The 16,048-nt window shown below is 69.2% G+C and overlaps 1 protein-coding gene across 4 annotated transcripts in view; it reads right to left on the bottom strand.

The window, feature by feature from the left end:
• PPARA (peroxisome proliferator activated receptor alpha) overlaps positions 1-16,048 on the bottom strand; it is a 76,839-nt gene that overhangs the window by 41,631 nt on the left and 19,160 nt on the right. For 2 of the 4 annotated variants that reach the window (XM_055143084.1, XM_055143082.1), the window contains exons 2-3: positions 11,597-11,697; positions 716-3,037 (exon numbers count right to left, since the gene is read on the bottom strand). The gene's annotated coding sequence lies outside the window, so the exon portion shown is untranslated. The remainder of the gene's footprint in view (positions 1-715; positions 3,038-11,596; positions 11,698-16,048) is intronic. The other 2 variants (XM_055143087.1, XM_055143086.1) reach the window with 1 other exon arrangement.

The following is a 16,048-nucleotide window of genomic DNA, read 5'->3' as shown; positions in this document are numbered from 1 at the left end:
TACCTTCCGAGGGCGACATCACTGCCCAAACCACACAACCTACTACCTCATCCTGCGGGACCCCCGCACAGAGGACAGCAGGGCCCCGGGGCTGGGGGAGGGGCAGACGCTGCCACCTGCCACAGGCCCGGTGCCCGGCGGTCAGGCCCCTCCCCAGGCCGAGCCGCCCCTCCCCTGGGCGCCCCGTGGACGGTGGAGGAAACCCGCCCAGAGAGGGCGAGGCACCGGCCCGGGGCACACAGCGCACGCAGCCCAAGTGGTCAGACTCGAGCCCGGCGCGTCCCCCGTTCCCCTGCTGGGCTGCTCCCCCCCCGCCCCGGCCGTGTTCCGGAAGCTTCCAGCGCTGCTATTGCAGCCACTCCAGGAAAGACAGTAGGTTGTATAGTTACCCAGAGCAGGGCGGGACCCCAAACTATACAACCTACTACCTCACCCCAAAGGGCCGCGAGTCTGGCGGCGGGACAGACGGATGGACGTCATCCTCCTGGAGGGCGGGGCTGCAGGGGAGACCGAGGGGACGGCCGCGTGGGGGGGAGGGCCGCAGCGTCCAGGGCGGCTGCCTGGGGGCCCCTCTGGTCAGTAATGACCTCCGTCACCCCCAGAGGCCAGCCGGGCCAGCCCCAGGGAGGAGGGGCCGGGCAGAGAGGGGACAGAGCAGACCCCCGGCCCCTCTGCCTAGACCCAGCCCGGCCCAGCGAGACTCAGTTTCCCTCACCTGGTGCCTGCAGGCCAGACTTGGCCCCAGGGCCTGGGCGGGGCCCCTCCAGCCCCCAAGGGGGCCCCCCGGGAACCAGCCTGGGCCGGAGAAGGTCCCCCTGACTGGCCCATCGGCCCCTCCCTCATCCCCGGCGATGACAGGAAGTCCAGTCTGATGGCAGAGGCAGAGAACCTGCAAAGATGACAAGGTCAGAGGTCACAGGTGGGGTTTCTTAGTCCCCGTTAGCAGGAGGCGGGTGGGGGGGGAGTGGAGGAGACAGGGTGGGGGCAGCCTGGGCCACGGTGAAGGGGCCCCTCCAAGGCCACGTGCGCCCCGTGGCAGGGCCTTGGCCATGTCCTGGCGCTGGACACCACCTCCCAAGGCCCCTCCTCCCGAGGGACGGTCAGCAGTGGGGGGACCCTGTTCCCGCCCACACCAGCACCCAGCGGCCAATGGCCAGGCCCCCCACTGCCGCCCGGGCGCCGCCCAGAGCAGTTCCCAGCTCATCCCTGTGTCCCCCCAAGGCCCCCTGCCTCCCCCACCGCCCCCCTGAGCCCCCAGGTGCCCCAGAGGCCGGGCGGGACAGGCTGAGGAGGCGGCCAGAGTCCCCCGCCCCAGGGCCGGCCGCTGGCTACAGTCGCAGCTGAACCGACTGGATAGAAAGTATCAGCCTCAGGCAGCCCCGAGTCCCAGCCCCGTGATCCTCCTGCCCCCGCCGGCCCCTCAGAGCACACGCTCCCGGACCCAAGGCCACACGCCGGCCGGGACAGCACAGCCACCCAAGGTCGGGGTCGCCCCTGCGGGCAGGGTTGGGGGCTCGGCCCGGCACTGCCCCTTGGACACGGACACCAGGAGGCAGAGCTGGCCCTTCGGGGGGTGACCACAGGCTGCGTTCAGGGCGAGGGGTGGGAGGCGGGCGGGGCTTCTCAGCTCGTGCCTGAGGTGGACATCACTGAGACCGTCCCCAGGCCCGGCCTAAGGACATGGGCACTAGCGCTGGCACGGAGCGGGCGGTGCCTTGGGACGACGAGGTCCGTGTGTCCCTCCATGAGGCCCCGGGGTCCGACAGGGCGTCAGCGATCTCTGGCCCCAGACCCGGGAGGCCTGGGTAGGGTGACCTGGTTTCACCTCCTCCAGGAAGCCCTCCAGCCCTGCCCCCAGACCAGAAGCCCAGGGCTCCTTAGGTGAACGGGCACAGAGGGAGAGAGGGGGCTCGCCCTCCCCAGAGCAGCCCCAGGCGGACGGGACCATCCACTGTAGGTCCAAGGAACGCCCCCCTCCCCAGCCCTCCTCAAACGGCATTTCTAGAACATTCTACTCGTCCTGGGCTGTGAGGAACCCCCAGAGGAGCCGGGTTTTAACCACAGCCCTGGGGCCACGAGGGCTGGGCAGGGCCAGCTGGGAGCGCAGGGGAGGGTGGCAGAGCCCCCGGTTCCCCCCGGGCCCGAGACAGTGACGGGGCTGGACGGCGAGAGCGGCCGGCGGGCTGGGGAGCTGCACACTCGCCCCTCAGGTGGGATGTGGGAGTGGGGGTGGGGGCGCGGCCGCCCCTTTCTGGAACCTTCCTCCCGCCCCTGATGTGGGGCCGGGGCTGCGTTGCCACGGGGACAGCGGGTATAGAAGGCCAGAAGCCGTCCCCGGCCGGCTGGTCAGCGGGGGGCCAGCAGCGGCCTCTCCCCGGGAGCACCCTGGGACCCCTGGGGGAAGGGGAGGGGGCTCGCAGCGGGGTGGGGGGTCCTGAGCTGCCCATCTGCCCTCAGGGCTCCTTCGTCTCAAGGGGCCTCGGCCGGCCTGGGCAGGACCTGGGGCACCACAGGGTGGGGAGCACCCACACCGGTGATGCTCGGGGTCACTCCTGGCTCTGTGCTCAGGGCTGATCCTGGCTCTGTGCTCGGGGCTGACTCCTGGCTCTGTGCTCAGGGCTGACTCCTGGCAGGGCTCGGGATCATGGGGTGGCTACAAGCACGGAAGCGCCCCCTGTTCCCTCGTGGGGGGCAGTTTTGTGAAGGAATGAGCCCCTCCAAGCACCCTGACACCCTTCTTGTCCTGGGGGCTCACCAGGCCTGAGGGTTCACCTGGATGAGTAAACTGAGGCTCAGAGCCCTTTGGAGCGTGGGGGAGGTGGGTCGGGCAGACCGGCCCTGGGCCCGGTGGGGTGGGGGTCCCGCAGAGCCGCCCCCGCCCCCGCCCTCCCTGTCTTTGAGCTCTGCGCCCTGGGGCCCTCCCACGGGACTCGGGCTGGGGGTTCCGGCCGGTCCCCTTTCGCTGCTCCTCCACGTCGGACGCGGCTGTGGGGTCCAGAAGCGCCTCCCGGAGGCCAATGTCCGGGTGGTCCACGCCCTGCAGGACAGAAGGGGACACAGACTCAGGCCGGGCACAGGGGGAGGCCCCTCCGCGCCGCGGCCCCCGCAGGCACCCCCACCCCGGCCCGCATGGCTGGGTGCCTCGTCCAGGGGCTCTGACACCTGCTGCAGCCCGGCAAGCTCCCACCTGCACATGGCCAGCCGCCCCCTGAGACACTGACACCCCCCCCCCCCAAGGCCCAACTCCTACAGGCCTCAGGACGCCTCCTCCAGGGCGGCCTCCTGGATTCGGGACCTGCCACCTCTCTCTCTGCAGGCCTGGCGCTGGCCCAGGGCCGTCGGGGCTTCCCCAGAGCTGGGGCGGCTCACAGCCCTGCAGGCCCCCGGGCATTGCAGGAACACAGGCTCCTCGGCCTCCTTCCCGGAGCCCCAACGGGACACGCTGAGCCCAGTGGGCCGTCCCTCACTTCTCGCCCCCCACGGCCGGGCAGAGGGCCAGTGCGGCCAGGATGCGCGTCTCCTGCTGGGCCCGGGCCCTCCCGGTCACCCCCGGGCCTGTTCCAGACAGACAATGCCCGGGGGCCTGTCCCGAGGGTCTGCGAAGCAGCAGTGAAGGGCGCTGCCTCCCACGGCCCCCACAGCCGCCCCCAGACCCAGATGTCTGTAGGTGACCCCAGCCCTGGTCTCGGGGGTCCGGCTGCTCCAGCCACGGAAGCTTCTGCCGGGGCCGATTCCCCACTGAGGAAAGGGCGACACCAAGGACCCTCCCCACACCCTGGGGCCCCCGGCCGGGGAGGGGCGGCAGCTCTGCAAGCATGGCCGGGGGCTGAGTGAGGACAGCACCAGGGGCAGCTGGCGGCCTCCCGGAGGGGCGCAGGGAGGCCACGTTCCGGGCCTCGCGGGACCGGGCCAGGCGGGGGGCACAGGGCAGTGGCCGCCCCACGGAGGCCGCCAGAGACTGCAGATCCCGGGGCGCCCCCAGCCCCCGGCCCCTCCCTGAGCTGCAAGTGCGGCAGGAGGTTGGGGGGTCCACGGGGCAAAGGCCCAACTGTGCTGGGCGGGGGGGTCCCCTCTCGCACCCTTGAGGCCCGCCCCGTGCTGGTGGGCGTCCCTGTCCACGGGGCGGGGGGAGGAGTTTGGCCCCCGGAGCCCCCCACGGCCTCCCCTGCCCCCCCGCCCGCCGCAGTGGGGGCCGCCTCGGGCTCCTTCTCAAAGGGAGCGGCCTGGTGGGAAGGGAAGACTCCACCTCCTGCTTCTCCCGGGGGTTCCTTCCTTTCTAGAACATTCTCCCAGGAGCCCGCGGGGGCTGCCAGCTCCCCCCCCTCCCCCTGTCTCCCGCACAGACTCGCTTTGAACCGGCTCCAGCTCCAGCTGCCAGCGGTGGGCTGGCGGAAAGTCAGGAGGGCTTCCTGGAGCCGGCAAGGGTGGGCCGTGGAGCAGTGGCGGGGGGCCGGGGGGGCCTGGTGGGCCGTCCAGGCCAGGAGGGGGGGCTCTGGCCGCCCAGCCCCCTGCAGGGCCGAGGGCTGAACAGAGACAAGGCTGACAGGCTCGTTCCCTCACAGACGCACGGACACTCCCGCCAAGAACCGCCGAGCCGGGGACCGGAACCATAGCCCAGCGGGGAGGGCGTTTGCCTGGCACGCGACTGACCCGGGTTCGATCCCCGGAATCCCATAGGGTCCCCCGATCCCCCGAGCACCGCCAGGACTGATTCCTGAGTGCAGAGTCAGGAGTAACCCCTGAGCATCGCCGGGTGTGACCCCAAAATAATAATAATAATAATAAAGAACCGTGGCGCTCAGCCGGGAGAGATGGGGCAGGAGCCGCTTCCAAGCCCGCAGCCCCCCCACCCCCCCCACCCCGAGGCCCTCCAGGACGACCCCAAGCACCGGCACCCAGCAGAGAAAGGCCGGACGCCGGGAAGGGCAGTGGCCCGACGGGCCCCAGGGAGTCCGACTGCGGGGTGGGGAGGGCCCTGCAGGCCGGCAGCTGGGCCCCCCCGGGGTACAGGGGGTGGGGTGGCCGCAGACGGGACCCTTAGTGGACGCTCTGTAGGGCCCTGTACACCCTGCGTCTGCACCTTCAGGGGCACAGCCCGAGCCCCCAGCCAGGGAGACACCCCCCGACCCAGGCAGAGAACCGGGCTGGGCACTCAGGGCGGGAGGACCCCCCCCAGCCGTCCTCCCGGGCCCCCCGAGGGCCCTGCGTGGCGGAGGCCGGCCCGGGGGCAGAGGGCGGGCAGCTGGCAGTGGCCATCGCTCTGGCGTCAGCTGCCCGGAGCCCTGGGAAATGCTCCCCACACGGCCCCGTCCTCGCGGGGTCGCCCAGCACGGTGGGGGCCACCCGCCTCCTGCAGACCCGGGCCCGGCTGGGAGGGTGCACTGGGGTAGCTCCGGAACATTCCAGCCGGAGCCGCAGGCTCTCGGGGTCAGGCCCACTCAGGCCCCGGGCTGGCACCTCTCGGGCTCTGCGGGGCACCAGGAGCCTGGGGGGGGGGGGCAGGCAGGAGGGGGTGGCCGGGCGCCTGGCGGCAGCTCCCACAAGCCCCAGGGCTCGGCCACGCCCCGACTTCCTGCACCCGGAGTTCTGAGTCTCCAGCTCCTTTCTCCGGCCCCGCCCCCTGGCCGCCCCCACGAGCCCCAGGGCCCCGGGCCTGCGGTGGGCCGCTGACCGCACTGCCCTCAGGCAAGACCCCCAAGGACTCCATCCGGGTGCTGGGTGGGGGCGGGGGGGTCCGGCCCCTGCCGGCCACCACCCGAACGGGCCAGGCCTGAGCGTCCCCGGGCACAGCCCGGCCGCCCCCTCGCCGTGCCCCTTTCTGGGCTTGCCAGGGGACTGGAGGAATGGGCGTGCCACCCGCTCAGGTTCCAGGGGGTAAACTGAGGCTCGGAGAGACCGAGACTGTCCCAGAGGCCGTGGGTCCTGGCGAGACGGATCGGGACAGGCTGCGGGCACCACCCTGGCACAAAGGGACGGTTCCCACGGGAGCAGCTGCCCGGGGCCTGGCCCACGTGCCCATGGGAGGGAGCCAGAGGCAGAGCCTGCGGGCCAGGGGGACAGGCTGGTCGGACAGGGGGCAGCGGACGCCTGGGGATGGGCTGGCCGCCCCTCGGGGTCCCCAGCGGCCCCTACTCCTGGGGCACTGCCAGGGAACAGCGGCTGCGGGGAAACAGGGAGCAGGACCCCGGTCCCCGCTAGACCCCCACGAGGGCCTGTGGGTGCCGGCCCCACCACAGCCGAGGGGCAGACCCTTGGGGCTGAGGGCCTGGGCGGGGTCTGGCCGGGGGCACCTCGATGTCCCCCTGGGGTGGGGGGTCCCGTGGCATCTCTCGAACGAGGGCACATTTGACCTTGGCTCTGGGGGATCTCTGGGAGGCCAGACAGAACAGGGGGTGACCCTGGCTGTGTCCAGGCGTCCCAGCCCTGGCCACTGCAGAGCCCAGCTCGCCGGGACACGCAGGCCTGGGCCCTGCGCGGGGCTGGGGGTGTCCCTGCGTCCCCCTGGGGCGGCCTCCAGGCCAAAGGGCACATCTGACTGGAGCGGCCTGGAGGCGTGTCCAGGGCGTGAGATCACCCGAGTCGGTGGCCGGGGCCGAGGGCTCGCCAAGTGCAGGTGGGGCTGCCGGGGCCTGCCCTACCCCGCCCGGCTGGGCCTCAGTTTCCCCCACAGGGTGCGGCCAGCAGCTGCCTGCCCAGCTGAGACACATGCCCCCGGGTCGTGCTGGCTCTGAGCCACGTGGAAATTCAACGGCCATGGGCAGGGTCCACGCGCACGGGGAGGGGGTCTCCGCCAGGACGTGCACTCGCTGGCCGCCGGCTGTCCTGGGGAACGCTCACCCAGCTGGTTCTCCCATCCCCCCACACCCCTTCCCGGGGTGGCTGGGGTCTGGGCCTTCCAGCCACCCGTGCCTGCCCGGAGTCCTTGCCGGCCGCCCAGGGTCACCCTGGTACGGCAGCGCCAGGCCGGGGGTCTGGGAGAGCCCGCCGAGAGCCCCGGCTGAGCAGGGCAGGGGGTGCCTGGGACCCACCCGCCCGCCCGCCCAGGCAGGAGGCTGTGGGAACGTCGGTGGCCTCGCCTGCCCCGTCCTCCGCCCACCACAGGAATCCAGGCAGGGCCGGCTCCCGGGAGACGGGGCCAGAGGCTCCCGGGCCCCTCCCTCGGGTGGGCAGGCCCGGGAGGGACGGGCACCCCGCAGGCCACCCCGCCAAGGCTGCTGAGCTCAGCCCCAGGGGTCACATGCCTGGCTGGGGGCGGGGGCAGAATCCCTTCACAGCCGGGGAAACTGAGGCCTGGCGGGCGGGCGAGAGCTCTCCCCTGGGTGGCCTCCCCGTGTGGCGGTCGCAGCCGGCCAGCCCTTCCAGGGACCAAGTCCCTAGCCTCTGTCCACAGGCTGAGCAGCCTGTGGCCCCCCCCCCGCCCGCCCAGAGCCCCAGGCCCTGCCATTCCGGGATCCCCACCCACACACGTGCAGACATGCAGGCACATGTGTGCCCTCACACATGCACACGCACGTGCACACGTGCAGACCGCCCTGCTGGACACTTCTGGAGTCGTGCCCCGGGGCCTTCCGACCACTCCCAGTCCCGCCCGCCCTCCGTCCAGCCGCGACACTTCCTCTCCCGCCCGGAGGCTCCCTTCCCCCGTCCCGTCCCCAAATGGCCTCCCGCTGGGCGCCAGCACCCAAGGGGTGACCACCCCAGGGCCAGGGGGCGCCAGGGCCTCCTGGGAACGTGGCAGAGCCTCTGCCCGGGAACTGGGCACCAGATCACTTCCGGACGCCGGAAAGGGGACACGGGAGGCCGAGCATCCGGGCACCGCTGCCCGGGGGCACCCGCCCGCCCCGACATCCACAGGCCAGCCCCGCCACCCAGGGGCTGGCGGCTGGGGCCCTTGGCACCCCCTCTGCAGGGGACTGCCCGGGGCCACTCCCTGCACCCAGGGCCCCGCCCACGAGCCCGCTCTCGGCCGGCCAGGCCTCCCTTGGGTGGGGGAGCACGGGCCCCACGCCCCCACGTGTGCAGGGTGCCCGAGCTGCGGGAGGGCGTGTGCCAGGGCAGTGCCCCCGGGCCATGGGGCGCTCAGCCCAGGGCTGCCTCAGGGGCCCCACGACCGGAAACGGCAAATGACCCGGAGGAGGCCGGGTGCCGGCCCTCTGCACATAGTGACACCCACTTCCATCCCAGAGACAGGCCAGCGCCCAGCTCTGCAGCGGGCGCAGGGCGGGCACTCAGCCGCCCGCTGGCAGGACCCGCCCCCACCCTCCCGCCGGAGCCCCTGTGCTCCAGGTCACAGACTCCGGGCTGGGCTGGTGACCTGGGGTCCGAGCACAGCGGGGCCGGAGCTTAGAGTGGCCGAGACCAGCCCAGAGACGCGCCCAGGGAAGCCCCCAACGCTGAGTGTGACTGTGGTTTCTAACCCCCCCCGCCCCACGGGCTCATAAAACTTGGTTATCGTGAAGAGATAACTTCATGATTAAGGTGATAGCTACTCTTTGTAATTTACCTGTTGAATTTTTTTTTTAACTTTTAAATTTAAATGTACCCTCAGACCAGGAAAAAAAAATTATCTGATTTTTTTCCTAAACAACTCAAACTAATTTAATATACATCTATTATTATTATTATTTTTAACAGCTAGACATACACACGGCTGGCCTCCAGAGATTAAGGATCTCACAAGAAGCCCGTGTTTCATAGTCCCCAGTTTTGAATTAACTCGGGTGAGATTCTGTTTCTGTTGCAGAAGATAAAATTGATCATTTGTGACAACATTGTAAGTCCTTAAACCTGAGGCATTTGGGGTCTTCAAAGGAGAGAAGGAAACCGAACAACATTTAAAATTAAAATGGAACGAGGATTTGGGGCCGGAACCAGAGTACAGTGGATCAGGCGCTTGCCTTGCACACAGCCAACCGGGGTTCGAAACTAGGCATCCCACATGGTCCCCTGAGCCCCTCCAGGAGAAATTCCTGAGTGCAGAGCCAGGAGCAAGCCCTGAGCATCGCCGGGTGTGACCCAAAAGACCAAACAAATAAATGAATAAAAATAGTGGCGCCCAGGTGAGGTCGGTCCTCACCCTGAAATTTCAGGGGTGAGAACGGTTCACTGCAGTTCTGGTCGCACACACGACTTACTTACTCTGACCTCCGTTTTTCGAAACTGTTGATTCCACCACGGAAACACACCGAAGGCTCCTCCACCCGACGCCTGCCCACCTGTGTGGCTAGCATGGGGAATTTCAGCCCGCTGGAATTTAGAGTGAGCATCGACTGCAGAGCGTGAAACTGCTCTGCAGAGAACTCTCTCTAAAAAAAAAATAGACACACACAGCGGAAAGCAGGGTGCCACGGGTGGGACCTGCTGTGCTTCCTTTTAAGATGAAGCCGTGGAACGGGGCTGATGTGGGCTGGCAGAGCGCGAGTGTCCACGTCAGGAAACAGAGAATAGAGGAGCAGGGAGGGTCGTTGTTGGGCACAGCGACAGAGGGAGGGAGGTGAGGGCGGGCGCTACAGTCAGCAGACACACCTGGGGGAAAATGCTAATTTGGAATTAAAAAAAAAAAGTTCATTTATGGAAATCGGTATTTTGTCTCCACTTTCCCTACAAGGAAAACGGACACACGCTCAGGAAATCTGCTGACTTATCCCAGGGCCGGCTTCCCTCCTTTCATTATTCCTCCCTTCTTGGAGAAAAAGAAAAAGATGAGGAATAGGCAACTATTACAAGTAGAAATTCATTCCCCCCCCCCGCCCCAAATTATTAGCCTCTCCTGACGGGGTCCATCTCTCTGATCTCCCGATTCTATTTGCTTTCATATCGTTACTTTATATATATATGTGTGTGTGTGTGTGTGTGTATATATATATATATATATAAAAATCACTTCCACTTGTCCCCAGGTGCCTCCTGACCTCTAGGAGGTTCGACGTGGAGCTGCGGCCGGGTGGGTGTCTCTGAACCTCCCATCACACACACACACACACACCAGCCCCGGTCACACACACACACACACACACACACCAGCCCCGGTCGGTCACACACACACACACACACACACCAGCCCCGGTTGGTCTCACACACACACACACACACCACCACCACCACCACCACCACCACCACCACCACCGCCACCGCCACCACCACCCACCCCCCAGCCCCGGCCGCGTCTCGCCGGCGAACAAAAGCTGCCGGTGTCTGCAGCCTGGGAGCCGGACTCAGCGCTGCCCGGTGGCGTCCGTCTGCCACGCCGGCTCCCGGGGCCGAGTCAGGCAACAAAGCTGCGCCCCCGCCGCCCCCCGCCCTATCCCTGCCACAATTCAGAACTTTCCGGGCCCGATTCCCTTCGCCATAAATCACGGCCCCGGCCCGCCACCCCCTCCCCGCGCTGGCGGCCAGGCGCTTTTGTCAGGCTGCCAGGGTTCGGGGAGCCGGTGGCCGAGCTGCACCAAGGCCCCCTTTCAGCGCCCGAGGCCCGAGCGCCCGAGCGCCGGAGAGGCCCGAGAGCCGGAGAGGCCCGAGAGCCGGAGAGGCCCGAGAGCCCGAGAGCCTGAGCGCCCGAGAGCCCGAGAGCCGGAGAGGCCCGAGCGCCCGAGAGCCGGAGAGCCGGAGAGGCCCGAGAGCCCGAGAGCCTGAGCGCCCGAGAGCCGGAGAGCCCGAGCGCCCGAGAGCCGGAGAGCCGGAGAGGTCCGAGAGCCGGAGAGGCCTGAGCGCCCGAGAGCCCGAGAGCCGGAGAGGCCCGAGCGCCCGAGAGCCCGAGAGCCGGAGAGGCCCGAGCGCCCGAGAGCCCGAGAGCCGGAGAGGCCCGAGCGCCCGAGAGCCCGAGAGCCGGAGAGACCCGAAAGCCGGAGAGCCCGAGAGGCCCGAGCGCCCGAGCGCCCGAGAGCCCCAGCGCCCGAGCGCCCGAGAGCCCGAGAGCCCCAGCGCCCGAGCGCCCGAGCGCCCGAGAGCCCGAGCGCCCGAGCGCCCGAGAGGCCCGAGCGCCCGAGCGCCCGAGAGGCCCGAGCGCCCGAGCGCCCGAGCGCCCGAGCGCCCGAGCGCCCGAGCGCCGGAGAGGCCCGAGAGCCCGAGAGCCCGAGCGCCCGAGAGCCGGAGAGGCCCGAGAGCCCGAGAGCCCGAGCGCCCGAGAGGCCAGGCCACTGTCCGCGGCCCAGGAGCGGCGCGAGAGGGCGACGGAGCTGGACAGGGCGGGCTCGGCCGCGGACAGAAATGAAAGCGTCTCTGTTTGGGGGCGGCCCCTCCCCGTGCCAGCTGCCCGCGGCCCAGCTTCCCCTCCCCGGGGCCGGGGGCCGGTGGGAGGCTCCGGAGGGTCATCCCGGGCCCCTCCTAGCCTGCAGCAGCCATGTCCAGGGGCCGCGGGCAGGGCGGAGGGCACCGCCGAGGCCTCGCGCCCCCGGACACGTGCCCGGCGCTTTCAGGGGTGCGGACGGGCCTGGGACCCTCCCCTGCCCGCCCTCCGCGGGGATGACACGCGTGTGTGGCTGCAGACACGGAGGGCTCTGAACTGCGGGAACGCGGCACTGGACGGGTGTCGGCGGGCAGCGCGCAGGGCCCACAGCTGGACTGCGGTGCAGGAGCAGAAGGAACGGAGGCGACTTACCCCAGAGTCTGTCCACAAACGCCGGGTCATGCCCCGGTCCCGCGGGGGCCACTCGAACCCCGAGGCCGAGGTGCCGGGACCAGGCGGGGCGGGGGCGGGGCCTGCGGAGGAAAATGGCACTTTTGTCTCTGCGCGGCCCTGGCCCCGCCTGGCGGGACTCCTGGAGGGTGCTCCTGGGGTCTGGGAGACGGGCAGGCGTGGCCAGGGTGGAGGCTGGACCCCCAGACCTGCCTCGCAGGAGCGGGGGCTGGCCGACTGGGCAGAAAGGGGCGGCCCCCTCCCGCCCCTGCCTGGGGGTCACGCTGGGGGGCGCGGCCGGGCCCTGCGGCCCCTCGAGCCCAGACACCCGGGGCCAGCCCTGAGAACACACACAGGCCACACCGGGCCTGGCTCGGACCCCAGGGACCCCCACGATGTCTCCAGGGACCTGGAGAAAGGCCCTGTGGCCAGTGTCTTGGCGTCCACCTGCCCGACTCCTCCCGCCCACATAAGGATGGGGAGGCCAGGCCTCGGGAGCAGGGGCAGGACATGGCAGGACACGTCTCTGTCCACACCCGCTTCCAGCCCACCCACCCTCGCACCCTCGAGCAGGGGAGCTGCCCCCCCAACCTTGAGTCAGCGGGATGGAAGTTTGGGTTTGTGTTTCCGAGGGTCCTCCCGGTGCTGCTTCGGGGCAGGGGGGCTCTCGGGGTCAGAGGTGGGAGCTGGGCCCCCCCCCCCAGGCTGGAGCTGCCACACAGGGCTGTGTCCTCCAGGCGGCCAGCAGCTGCCCGCCACGCAGGCCCTGTGCACGGGGGCGCTGCCCGCCTAGGCTTCTGCCCACTGTCCAAACGAGCGAGGGGGCGGCCAGCTGGGCAGGGGGGCGCCCGAGCCACCAGCCCACCGGGACCAGGGCGGCGGCGGGGAGGGAGACGCCAGGCAGGCCCGAGCCCTCACGTGCGCGGCCATGTGACAGCTCTCGCCAGCTGATGCCAGAGACAAAGCAGGTAGGACTCCGCGGCACGCGCCCGGCCAGGGACGCCGGGAATGATATTCCAAAGGGAGTCGGGCACATGTGCCAGCGGCCTGGCCCCGGGGAGCCGGGGGGGGGATGGGGGCGTCTCCAAGGAAAGGCGCTGGAGACCCCGTGGTCTCTTGGGGACTGGAGAGAACAGCAGAACCGGAGGCGGTGGGCACCCACGCGGATACCCGGCACCCCTCAGCGGGCGCGGGCACGGTCAGGAGGCAGCAGCCCGGCCCCTCGGACAGCCAGCGGGAGACCGGGCTCCGGAAGGGCCTTCCCACCACGGCCTCCACCTCGGGCCTGCTCCTGGGGGTGGGGGCGAGCCAGGGGACACGCGGGGACCCACCGCTCAGCGCCTGTGTCACCCTGCGGGCGGGGGCCAGGCCCAGCCCCCCCCCCCCCCCCGTACCCACACCCTGCCATGGCGCTCAGCCCCGCACCTGGACTTGCACACTTTAAAATGTAATTATGGGAGGCTGATTTGAATGTAAATTACACGGGGGCGTGCGCGCGCGCGCGCACACACACACACACACACATGCACACACGCGCACACACACGCGCACACACACACACCCTAGAGGCAGACCCGGCTCAGCAGGTAAACACGGGCTGTGCCACGCGGGATCCTGGCAGGAAGGGGCCTCAGGAAGCTCCGGCCAAGCAGGGGGTCCGGGCCTCAGCGCCCCCATCCCCAGGGCACCAAGACGGAACATTCTAGAGCTTCCTTTAAACACTCCCCGGCTCCGCATTTCTGAGCCAGAGCGCCCGCCCACCTGGCGCCCGACGGACCCGGCGGCCTCTCTCGACCCGCGGCTGGTCCGGCTTCCGCCCCGCTCACGGGCACATGGGCGTGCGGAGAGGGTCCCGGACCCTGAGGACGAGGCGCCGTTGCGTCCCCCGGGAGAACTGTCCTTGAGGCCCCGGGCAGGGCGGGGGCAGGTCAGGGCAGGCGGGGGACAGGCCTCGGCAGACGGGCCCCGGGATCAGAGGGAAACGCTCTCACGCGGGCAGGCTGGGCTCTGCCGAACAAAAACTCGTTTTGGCAGCCGAACATTTTCATTGGCCGACAAATCTCTGGGGCACATGGAGAAAAGGGCCCCTCCCCTTCCCTGTCCTCGCCGGGAACTGCCCCCCTGGACGGCCGGGGCGGGGGTCTCCCGCCCAGCACCCCAGGAAGGGGACGAGGGGTGCTGGGAGAAGTGGGGGATGCAAGGTGGTGGCCTGGAGAGAAACTACAAGCCCTCGGGGAACCTCGAACCCGTGGCCAGAGAGGTAGTACAGCGGGAGGCCACTGGCCCTGCCTGGCACCCTATATGGTCTCCCAAGCCCCGGCAGGAAGGATCCAAAAATAAAAGCATCAAAATCGAAAGAAAAAAGGGAAAAAAAATTCTTGAATCTGGCACTGCTCCTGCGCGCCCCCCCCCCCCCCCCCCCCGTCCTCGGCACTCGCACCACAGGGTCGCTCTCCGCACGCCCGCTTCCCTCACCCCACCCCACCCCAGCAAACAAAGGCCGAGGGGCGGGCCGGGGTCCTCTCCGTCACTGCCCCAACCAAGCCGAGACTCTCAGGGGCCTGGGCAGGCCGAGGCTCTCGGAGAGAAGGAAACAGGCCCAGAGCGAATTCTCTCCTCCGAGGGAGCCAGGCTGGATGGAGGCCGGGCGGGGGCCCTTCAGCCCCGCTGTGGTCCCTGCCCACACCCGGCCAGCCCCGAGACCCGCGTCTGCTGGGCGCCAACGGCTGCCCCCGGGCACGAACACGTCACCACCACAGGCGCCGGGGGTCCTTCTCCCCAAGGAACGTTGCAGCGGGTGCAGGGGTCGCGTCCGCCCGGACAGTCCTCTGCGTCTCTCCCAGAGGAGGGAGGTGACGGGCCCCTTGGCCAATTTTTGTTTTGGACGAGGAGCACCTCTGGCAGCCTCCAGACCTGCTGCGGGTTCACAGTCACAGCCACCTGGGGGCCAGATGCCACCCGGCTCTTTCCTTGAGACGAAAAACCAAACGTGGTTCTGAGAGGAGCTCGCAGGGTGGGAGAGATGGGCACAGTGTGGCCTGCGTGTGGGGACACGGCCACGGACCCCCACGCATGGCCAGAGACAGTCCCCAACCCCCACCCATGGCCACGGACAGCCCCGACCCCCACCCACAGCCAGTCCCAGACACCCCCAATCATGGACAGCCCCGACCCCACCCTTCGAGAGATCCGAACAGGCCCCGACCCCTTTGCTGCTTGCTCGGTGCAGGGACAGGCCGGGAGAGGAGGGGGCCGGGCTGGGGTCTGTGGCGGGGGCCCACCTGGCCGGCACCTTCCCCCAGCTAGCCGGCATGGGGCCTTTCAGGTCTCCTGGGCACAGCTCAGGGGGCACCGGGCGGGTGTCCCTGCCCAGGACGGAGCTGCCAGGCCGGGCGGGTGCCCAGGCGGTGGATGAGCCCTCCAGGCACCAGTGTCCTCCGGAGGCGGGAGAGCGAGGCCGGGCAGGCAGACACCAGCAGGAGGGTGGTCCCCACTGTCCCCCCACGGAGCGAAGCCAAGGGCTGGCCGACCCGCGGGGGCGCCCAGGAGGGGCCTCACGCCTGCCCCTGACTCAGGACCCCCAGACCCTCTCCCCCTCCTTGGTACATTCCTTCTAGGAAACCAAAAAAGTGAAATTTAAAAAAAAAAAAGAAGGAAGAAGAAAATAGACCAGTGTTGGTTTCGTTTTCAAAACTCCTTCTTTTGTGTTTTCCTTACAAATAAATTTTGCCTGGATGGCCCCTCCCCTCCAGGCAGGAGGCCGGGGTGCGAGGTCAGTCTTCGCTGGCACGAAGCAAAAAAAAAAGGGCAAAGGCAGCCGGGGCGCTGAGTCAGCAGGCGCCCCCCACCCCCACCCCTGCGGCGACCCGGGCGTCTCAAACCCGCATCCTGGGAACCTTCGAGCTTGGAGCTCTGCCGGAGGCCGGGGGTCTCCGTACGTGCTCGAGCCTTTTCTTCTCTGCTTCCCGCCCCCCCCAGCCCCTCTCGCTTGGGGTCTGCCTGAATCCTGGGGGTGCCACGCCACACCCGCGCTTCGAGGACGGGTCTGGGGTCTCCCGCAGCCCAAGAGCAGCCGCCTGCCTTCCGCTTCCACCGCCCAGCTCATCGCCGACTCGCCCGGCTGGGGGACGCCACCAGCAGCTGCACCCCCGTTTCCGAGATCTCTCCCCTCTGCTCCCCGCCACCCCCCCAATGTCTGCTAACTGCCCCTGGTAAGGTCTTAAATAAGAAACGCAAAGGGGGGCGCGACGCTGTGACCGGAGGGCCGAGGAGCTGCAAGCCCGCTCCCGAAGCAAACTTTCAGCCACAGGGCCATGGCCACGGCTGCCGGGCCGGCTCCGAGCACCGAGGCCGCTGGCCGAGGCCTCTCCAGATTCCCAGAACAGTCCCCGGTACCAGTTCACAACTCGTGGGGGTGGGGAGCAGGGAGATTCC

Source organism: Sorex araneus, chromosome 6, assembly GCF_027595985.1.
Source record: "Sorex araneus isolate mSorAra2 chromosome 6, mSorAra2.pri, whole genome shotgun sequence".
NCBI classification, from domain to species: domain Eukaryota; kingdom Metazoa; phylum Chordata; class Mammalia; order Eulipotyphla; family Soricidae; genus Sorex; species Sorex araneus.
The sequence above is the reverse complement of the archived record's forward strand: the minus strand, read 5'-3'. Positions and strand labels throughout refer to the sequence as shown.